General features: G+C 43.1%; 1 long non-coding RNA gene across 1 annotated transcript; it reads left to right on the top strand.

Annotated features, from left to right (window-relative positions):
• The first annotated feature begins 443 nt into the window (after positions 1-443).
• Positions 444-8,968, top strand: LOC141569976 (uncharacterized). Its single transcript, XR_012493731.1, has 5 exons — positions 444-638; positions 2,099-5,220; positions 6,416-6,490; positions 7,032-7,089; positions 7,991-8,968. It is a non-coding gene; the product is annotated as an uncharacterized LOC141569976 (long non-coding RNA).
• The last annotated feature ends 1,190 nt before the right edge of the window (positions 8,969-10,158 follow it).

Genomic DNA, 10,158 nt, shown 5'->3' on the forward strand with positions numbered 1-10,158 from the left:
CTTGGGGTCCTAGACACACGGGAGAATTCATTCGTTAATTTATTCACTTGTTCAACAAATGTTTATTGAGTATCTACCAAGAGTCACTCCCCAGAGATACACAGATGAATAGAAACATGGTCCATTCCCTGATGCTGGAAAGACAGACACATATATAACTATACGTAATACAAAGTGAGGCATGCAATAGAGATGGGTGCAAAATGCCAAAAAGAACCCATTAATTCTGCTTCTGTGGAAGAGGGCGAAAGTGAAGGAAACTTCCTAGAGATTCAAACATTTGAAGGGAATTAAAAATGAGAAAATGAAGGGGAGTAGAGCATTTTAGTCAGGGGAACTTCATGAACAATGGCGGCAGGATGTGGGGGAGGGGATGGGGGAAGCATTTAGCATCTGGCGTGACTGAAGCCTAGGGGTGTGGTGAAGTGGCAGGATTTGCAGCTGGTCAAGTGGGGTTTCGGCCAGATGGTTAAAAGACGTGAAAGGAGAATGGTCCCTCTTCTCACGAGTGATCCGATTTGGGGCAGAAAGTGACATTGCCACGGGGTGTTTTAGAAAGAAAACTCAAGCTCAGAACGAGAGACTGATGAGAGAACTGGGGAGCAGAGACTAGTTACGAGGAAACTGCAGTGGTTCAGGTAAGGTATGACAAGGTCCATAGGGCAGTGGCTGTTCAAGAGATGTTGAATGTGGTAGCTACTGTGGATGATTGCATTCCTCTCCTTCCCATGTGTCTTCGTGTACTGACAGGCTGGAAAGTTAAAGACGACATTTCCTAGACTCCTAGGCATTTCGAGTTCCACATGTATGTGTAGTGTGACTTCTGACAAACAGATCCATTTATGCAAGATTTAGAAGGCAAACGTGAGGAAGAGGCCAGGTTTCTGGCTTTTTCTGCTGCTTCTTCCAGTGAGCACAGCCAGCAACAACTGGAATGTCCCAGTGGCACCCCAGCATGCTGCTCTAAGCTCTGTGGGTAAAGCACAGACAGAGTCCAGGGCACCGATAATTTTGCTGGTGTGGACCTAGCAGCCAGAGCTTGGCTCTGTTGCAAATGTGGTTGTGGTGGCTTTCTGATCCCAGACTGCAAAAAAAGTGTGTATCCTCGAACTCAGTAGTACCAGGCGTGCTTTCCTGCTTCTCCATCTTCCTGATGGTGGCTAGCAGGCCAGTTCTGCACTGTTTACTATAGAAGTCATTCCTCGCGGTCCAGCCAAGGGCCGACTCTTCCAACAATTAATTAATAAGTATCTGATTGTATATATTCAAACACTTGCCGTGTAAAACAGCTAGAGTGATTTCTATATACTGCATTTGAACTCTGCTTGATATGTCGAATAAATAGAACTGAGAGAATCTGATGCCAATTGAATGTAGTAAAAAGGGAGGAGGTGGCAGTGAGAAAAAAAAGAGAGGAATCAAGTAAAGAGAGGTTTCTAGCTTCATTTGGCCATCAGTCAAAACAGGGATTTGTAGAAAGGGTTAGAGATTTGCTGGTAGGAGAGCGGGGCATCTCATGTGTTGGTTGGAACAGGTTCTCTACAGCACCCAGGCAGTTGAAATTGGGTCATTACTGACTAATAGGGGAGCAGAAGGAGATTTGGTTCCAGAATGTAAGTGGCATTTTTACTGCAATACATCACTGACCCACACCTGCAAGTTTAACTCCTGCAGGACAGGTCATGAAAACAATGGTGGAATTAGTGAGTCTTACATCTTTACCTGTCTGTCCCTAGGAAGAGTTTTCCCCTCGTATCTTACAATTCAGAAAGCTGGGTAGTGTCTCCTTCCTTAACTTTAGGAAGGCAAGTGCACTTTTTTTCTTTTTAGAATGGTCAGTACCAGTCTAGTCTACCAGCATCTTTCTTTCAGAGCCTGATTAACACAGTATCGCTCAAATAAAACCACATTCTAACCTTAGCCGATTGCTCTGGCAGTGACGACCAGTCAGTGCTCCAGTGACCCATAGGACGCCTCCACTCAAAAATACTGTGTTTCATTCTGGTTATGACAACAAACGTGTTAAAGTAGTATGGTCTTCTTTTTCTTTTTTCTTCCTTTTTTTAAAATTATTGTTTTTTTGTTTGTTTTTTAACAGCTGATTCCATTTATCATCAGCATGATGACCATGTTTCCAAGGTCGCAGGCAGTAGAAAGGTCAACGGATCTCAGTTCAGCTCCTCTGAATTCTTTGGACAAATAACAGCCTGACACTGCAAACTTGAGATGGGCTCATACGAGTATGTTTTCTGTTTTTATAATAAAATTCAGGGATTTACACAATTGTCATTAAATGTGTGCCTATGTGAATACATTTCTTAATGGCCATGAGGATTGGAAGCAGGAGACAGAGTATAAGCTTTCACAACCTGCTATAAATATTAGCAGCCATTTTTATATTAAAAAAAAGACCCTTAGTAAGACTTCAAAATGCATTGGACCATGCTTTTATTGTAGCGTTAGTGACATTCAGTTATAGTTAATTCAATGTAAACACTTTCGCTCAGCTGGATTAGGAGCCCCCTCTTGGTGTAGACATTGTCCTGTGGAGCTGTGTTTTTTCACCTCCGAGCAGAGGTACGTCCACATGGTGGGCACTCAGAGAATGCGTGATGAGTAACTGATGAAGGTTACTAACTGGGTCAGGGGACAGTGTTTTATAGTATTGGCTCTACTTCAGTGTCCTCAGCTGTGAGATGAGTTTCCAGGTCATAAGTTCTATTATTTCTTTGAAAGCCTTACCTATAAAATTTTTTGATTCTGAATGGAAAAGGATAAAGAATTTCCTTTCCTAAAAAGTTTGGAGCTGTTTAATGTGGACAGCTTGGTCGTGCCCACAGCCGGGGGATGGAGTGAATGACTCTAGAGGTTCTTTATGGGCTCTGTGATGTTGGGATCCTATTAACTCTCCTCTAACTTGAGATCTGGGTCAGGATCACCGGGTGTGAAGCCCCATTCCAGAAATGATTTTGGCTACTGAATTGTTTCTATTTTCCTCTTGTTTATCATCAGGATATTTCCCCTTTCCGTGGGGATTTTCTAGAAAGGTCACATAGCTAGCCACGTCAGAAAACTATCCTCTTGTTGAATGACAATGATAGCCTCTTTTTCTGGTTGGCAACCAGAAGCAACTGCTGTCTCATCGAAGCAGAAAGAGGGGGCTAGGCCACTTAGTTGGCTAAGGCCAGAGGGAAAGTCCAGCTTACTATGATGACTTTGGGACTGTGGCAAAATACCTTCCATGGAAGTGACAATAGGCAAAGTTCCACTGAGGTCTTGAGGGGAAGAAACATCTTCTGTGACCAGCTCTGAGCTTGCAGGGAAGGAGTTCCAAAATACTTTGCAGCATCCCTTCAGCACCACCTTTCCAGTACACTTCCAAAATGCATGAAATAATGCAGTGCCCTTTGGAATCAAGGATGATCCTGCCATAGGCATAGTAAGTAGCTCTGGGTAGAGCTATGATTATAAACCAACCTAGTCATTCATCAATCAAATACTTTGTGAGTCCCTGCCATGGGCTAGACCCTGAGCTTAGGTCCTGGACTCAGGATGGTGCACGAATTCATAATCTCTAAAGTGATGGCCTGGGTGGGTCTGCACAGACATGCAGGACTAATTATTAGAACAGCACGAGGGCGCTGCTCTGCCTGGGAGTACAGACGAGGGAACAACAGAGTCCTGTCCCCGGAAGGACTGACGATCCAGCTGTTGCCGTGCACTGGCAGGGCCAGTGTCTTTGTGTCGTTCTGCCTTCCCATCTCACAATGTCCTGCTTAAGGGGTACCTGGCTCATTTGACCAGAACACTCTGCAGTCGCTTGGTGGCTCCCATCCGCTGTTGACTAAAGACCCAACCCGGTAGTAAGGCACACAATTTCACTCCACTTTCCTTTTCCATTTTATCTCTTGCCACATCCCTGAACGGTCCATCATTCATGGTGCTCTTTTCACCTCTCGGTGCCTCCGGTCTGAGATGGAGCTCTAATTGCCACAGTGTCAACTGTCTGAGAACACGTCCTTCTTCCATTCCCTGTTGCATCCCCCGCTCCCCTACTGCTGCTTCCTGGGATCGTCTCCCAGAATAACTACTACATTCAGGTCCTTGTCTCTGGATCTACTTCTGAGGGATCCAAACCAAACAGCCTCTTCTGTCTCCCCAACTCTGGCCCTCATGCCATTTGTCTCCAGTTGGCTGAGCTGCTTACTCTTGAAGGCTCTGCTGGTCAATCACCTCCTCTGGGCTGCCACTTACTGTCCACCAAACTCCACCATTCACAGTGTGAGTGGCTCCTTCCCCCAAGATCCTTGACTCTTTACACAGCCCTGTCTTATGTGCATCACACGGCACTGAAATTAGGTGTAGATATGTTTGACTTTGCCCATCAGGAACTATGACTGACTCATCTTTGTTAACCAAGGCCCTAGTAGTGTGCCTTGTACAGACTAGATGCCTATTAAATATTTGATGAATGAATATATGACCCTTCTGCTGTGGTTTCTTGGCTATAACCTTGTGTACACAGCAAGAAGTTGGAAGCCATGGTCCTGACCCAGTACTTCTGGGCCAAGGGGAATTATTGTGCCTTGAGAAGAGCTAGGAAACCTCTCCTTTCCCCTCCACCAGGACTAACTGCTTGCAATCTGACTGCAAAGAAGGGGCTCCCTTTCAATGCAGGGCAGGGCTCTAAGCAGACTTGCCCAGGCCGTTGGGAACCAATGGAGTACATTCCAAGGGTGTGAAAAAACAGTGACCAAGGCCTAACGACTGGTGCAGTGGCTACATGAAAATTGCTACTTGAGTAGCCTGGAGCTACTCAAAGATGTTGTCAGTCTCTAAGAAAGCTGCCATCGTGGTAGTTTTTATCACAGAGTGAAAACCAGCTCTGCAGTAAGCTGAGGACTGAATAAAAAGCACACAAGGAGATGTAATCCAGAAGAGGAATCCAAAACTGTTGGTTAAGCAGGCAGCTGGTCTTTTGAGGAGGCTGGTTTCAACTGACTTTCTGTGCTTTGCTTGCCGTGTTATTTTAAAATCTCACTGCCAAGGAAGACCTGACCCTCTGAAGAATCAGGACTAACAGGGATGGAAGGTGCCGGCTGATCCCCTGCCACATCAGACTTCAAACAAACAAACAGAAACACAAATTCCAGAGCCACGAGAAGGAAACTTGGTCTTCCCTGCTGAGCAGAAATGGAGATGAACTAAACAGCCTGCAGAGTAAGAAATGGGAGTTGGCAAAGGAAAATGACCCTGTGTTCCATCCACCATGTGAGTGGAAATCAGGAAAGAACCAAGGACGATTTGAAGAGGGGCAGTAAAAGTACTAAGTGGGCAAGGAAGGAAGGAAGGGGCTGCCATGTGCCAGGCAGGTGGCCCTTACTTATCTCTCATAGCAGAGAGATTTGAGCAATTATATTATTTATTATTGTTATTATTATTATTATTATTAATTTGAGCTCAATAGCTTTGAGCAATTATTATAGCCATTCTACAGATGGAAAAACAGAAGCTCAGAGAAGTTAAATAACTAATTCAAAATATCCCAGCTAGTCAGAAATGAAATCTAGGTCTAAATGACAACAAGAGTTTGAAAATAATTCACATCCAGTTCGAAACACAAGATGCCCATCACTGTTTGATTTAGGTCATGGGCTCAAAATAGTCAGGAATCATATCATAACTCAAAACTCTGTGCACATGTCGTTTATTCCTCCTCTGTGCATTTGCAAATTCACTGCCTTTCGGTGCACTGCGAGGTGGGCACTACAACAGTGGGAGAAAAAAGGGGGAAAGGATCTTTTAGAGGATCAAGTTTAAAGAGGCCTAATTTTTGGAAAACCTCCAAATTTGGGGTTAGCTGTGTGCTTGGCTTAAAGAGAAAGGAAGAAAGAAAGAAAGAAAGTGGGAAGAGAGGTAGGGATGGAGGCTGCAAGCATAGGATTTAAATATTCACACTTCCTAACCTTGGTTATGACCAGAGGAAGACACTGAAATACCATGAGATTGGCAAGTACTGCCTAACTTTCAAACCAGCCCAAAGCAGGAAGGCTTAGTTATGTCACGAGAAAGCCTCTTGTTACCGCCCTAAGACCAGAACAAAAACATTGGGAGGAGACTCCCATCTTGACTATGTGATTTCCAAAGAAGCCTCGCTGGTCTTATGACTGTGATGTCTCAAGTGTCACAATTGTGTAACCTGCTGATATTTAAAATGATCCTTGAATCCATCACATAGGATTATGAAGATAACGCACATTAGTTTTAGTAAAAGGGTAGAGGAGAGATAACTCTTGTTGAAGAACAAAGAGAAGAAAGAAACCTGGACTGGAATCCTGGACATGTGGGTTCTAGTTCTGGCTCCTTCGCTAGTTTGAACTTTCGGCAGTAACGTTAACTTTGTACTTTCCTGAAGAAGCTCTGCTGGATGTCACAGAAGAGAACTTCCAGCTCCAAAGATCTAAGGGGTTGATTGGAGGCTCTCAGAGAGGTAGGTGCTTGAAAGTCACGTGAAGCTGTTGGGGTATAAGATGAGTCAGAAACAAATCCAAGGACTATTTTTATTGCTCTTCATTTCAAATTCCCTAATTTGGGTTTGACTAAATGAAAGAGAAAGAGGGTGAGGGGGGGAAACTTCAAGAGGTAAGCAGAAAAAAGAAATAGCAAATAAAAATTGAAAACATAACAAATACCCTTTAACAAGTTAAATAACAAAACTTGGTACTTTTAGTGTACTAAAAGAGTTCTTTTGGGTGGCAACGTCATACTGTAAAGAACACAGATGGCTTTGAACCCAGAAGACCCATATTGAATCATAGCTTTATCACTTCTGGCATAAACAACTCCGAATAAATTTCTTCATCTCTTTGGGTCTGAATTTCCTTGTGGAGCAAAGAAGATTATAACAACAGCGGTAGTAGCTACCACTTATTGGGTGAATTATGTGTCGGAGACTGAGCTGCGCTCTTTGTATTATGTCTCTGAATCCACCCAGACTGTATGAACTAAGTATTACTATCCTCATTTTATAGATATGGACATTGAGACTAACCAAATCGAAGAGCAGAGCTGGGATTCAAAGCCAATTTGGTAAAGCTCTGAAGCTTATTCTCTTATCTGCCCTCCTATACTTCCCCAAAGGATAACAATATAGATCATGTACGGTAATATTTTAAAAGATACTAAGCTTTCCATACAGTATTCATTATCAATACGACAATAATGATACCAGTGCCTTAGTGACAACAATCATGGTGAAGTTTTAAATGTTCATCACCAAATAGAAATACGTATAATCTTATTTCGGTGTCGAATCACATAGAGCCTACATGACGACTCCCGGCTACTCAGACCCTGGGAGCTTCCCTCATCAGGTATCACCATTGAATATCTCAGTTTCTAGGCTCAGAAAAAGAGTTCGTATATGCAGAAATGTTGATATCTGAGAAACAGTGCAGAGAAGATACAGAAATAGTGAAACTACTTTGTTCTGTACAGTTTTATCACCGAAAGTGCCATCTGGCCACGCATACCAGAAAACAACCAGAGGTTATCAGCTGGCAAATTTTACCATTTCAAAAATCAAGCAAAAGACTCAATAATCTACCAGTGCAGTGATTCTGGATTGTAGTCAGAATAAAACAGGTGGCAGAGTGTCCTCTGAGTCATCAAAGCCAACAAAGACTCCCTCTGGCCTTTTAGAACTAGATCACATGAACTTGAAATGGAATCTTAGTGCAGAGGGACGGGCATAGCTCCTTTAAAAGAGGATGTGGGAAACCAGACGAGGCAAGCAGGTGGCACCGTTGACCTGGGAGTCTCGGTCCCACTGACTGCATCTGAGGAAGCCTCTTCTCTACCTACTAATGACTTTAATGTCTTCAGTTCTCTTAAAAAGTCCTGGCACTTTTTACATGTTAGCCACAGGTACAGAATGTTAAATGTGAAAGAGACCTTAGAACTCATCTGGTCAAATGTTATCATTTCACAGGGGAGAAAACAGAGGCCCAGAAAGGTAAAGTCTGAAGCTCATCGCTGCACAGGCAAGACAGGAATCTCCTCCTTTCTCTGAGCATCTGATGCTGCCTCATCTCATCCTTCGCCCTTCAGTAATGTCACACTGACTTTTATTTTGATGCATATACACCTGCATCTCACTCATATGCACTAAGATCTTTGGGAGGATCATATTCCCAGAGCATTACTCATAGGAAGTAGATAGTACTTTCTATGTGCACAATTCTAAGCATTTTATACATACGAACTCATGAATTCTTACAACTCTCTGAAGTAGGTACTATTATTATCCTTATCTTACAAAGACACAGAAGGGTTGTGATTTCTCGGAGGTCACACAGCTAGTCAGTGGTAGAGCCACAATTTAAACCCAGGCCAGTTAGCCCCAGCGTTCATGTTCTTATCTCATACGAAGATGTATAGACGTGATTACTGGTTGCCTCTGGAGAGAAGAAATGGGGGGGCTGCAGGGTATAGAATGGGAAGACTTTCTTTTTTCCACAAACCTTCACAGATTATTTACATTTTTGCCACATGCATGTGTTACTTATTCAATAAACAAATAAAAACATAACTATTGTGGGTATCTTTTAAAAATAGTTCTGAAAGGGTAGGTGGTGACAGTTGTACAACATTGTGGATGTACCTAATGCTGCTGAATTGTACTTTTAAAAATGGTTAAAATGGGGGCTGGCCCGGTGGCTCAGGCGGTTGGAGCTCTGTGCTCCTAACTCCAAAGGCTGCCTGTTCGATTCCCACATGGGCCAGTGGACTCTCAACCACAAGGTTGCCGGTTCAACTCCTTGAGTCCCGCAAGGGATGGTGGTTTGTGCCCCCTGCAACTAGCAATGGCAACTGGACCTGGAGCTGAGCTGTGCCCTCCACAACAAAGATTGAAAGGACAACAACTTGACTTGGAAAAGAGTCCTGGAAATACACACTGTTCCCCAATAAAGTCCTGTTCCCCTTTCCCAATAAAAATCTTCAAAAAAACCAAAAACAAAAAGCAAATGGTTAAAATGGTAAATTATATATCAGGTGTATAAAAAAAAAAAAAAAAAATCTAAGAGCCTCTTTGGCCATGACAAAGAATACTGGGGCAGTATTTTCTAAGGCTTCAAGCAGCATATTAAGGTCTGGAGCCTAAATATCTCAAGATAACTCAGTAAACATTTATTGTGCACCTGTTGTACATAAGGCTCTGTGCAAGGTATGGCAGGGTATACAAAAACGATAAAGCCATAGGCTTTACTCTCAAATAATACATGGAAGGCAGTTTGGGTGATGAAAGCACAATGTTAAGAGGAGGAGCTGCTCTTCTGTGAACCATAATGCCTAAGACGCCAAAAGGGCATTTTTGTGGGGTTCAAATGAGATACTCTGTGGAATGCACCTAGCACGGCAGCCAGGGTATAGCAGGAGTTTAATCAATGTCACAGCTGTTATTGTTACTGTTCTGGGACTCTTCTGAGAATTACTTTCCACTTTTGTAAAATCAGGCTTGGATTAGATAACCCACAGACTCTACAGCCAGGAATGGGGGAGGTCTTCTCTGTTTTGTCAACGAGTAAAGTGAGGCAAGGCATGCTAGAGTGACTATTCTCGCAGAACGAGAACATAGAATCCCTGGATGAGAATGGGTGAGCTCTATTTTGAAGTGACAGATCTATCTGAGCTCTTCCTTGCCCCACACCACACTTAAAAGTAAGGGATACAAACTTACATAAATTGCATTTAAAAGGAAATAGTGAATACTCAAAACATTTCCTAATTATTTCTTTTCATTTTACTATTATCTATTTTTTAAGGTTATTTACATCAATTTTGTTTGAATGGTGGAAATGGTGTGCTACCATGCATTTCCCCAACGCCTCATTCAGAGACGTCAGATTAGTAGCTTGAAATCAGCCAAGGTAGGAATATTTACACAGAGAAACTGGCAAACGTTACAAATCAGCCTTCAACCTCCTCCTGAAGCTGGTTGTTATACATTTACCAGCACACCACTGGTTCAAACCAGCATGTGCAATCTGGTCTCTTGGCAGGCCCCTCCTATTGCTCTCAAACTGAGGGGTGCATAATTATTATCCCATGGCACGTAAATTAGGGGCCCCTGAAGGAACAGGCTATTAGACGTGGATC

The sequence above is a fragment of the Rhinolophus sinicus genome, linkage group LG02 (genome assembly GCF_036562045.2).
Source record: "Rhinolophus sinicus isolate RSC01 linkage group LG02, ASM3656204v1, whole genome shotgun sequence".
NCBI classification, from domain to species: domain Eukaryota; kingdom Metazoa; phylum Chordata; class Mammalia; order Chiroptera; family Rhinolophidae; genus Rhinolophus; species Rhinolophus sinicus.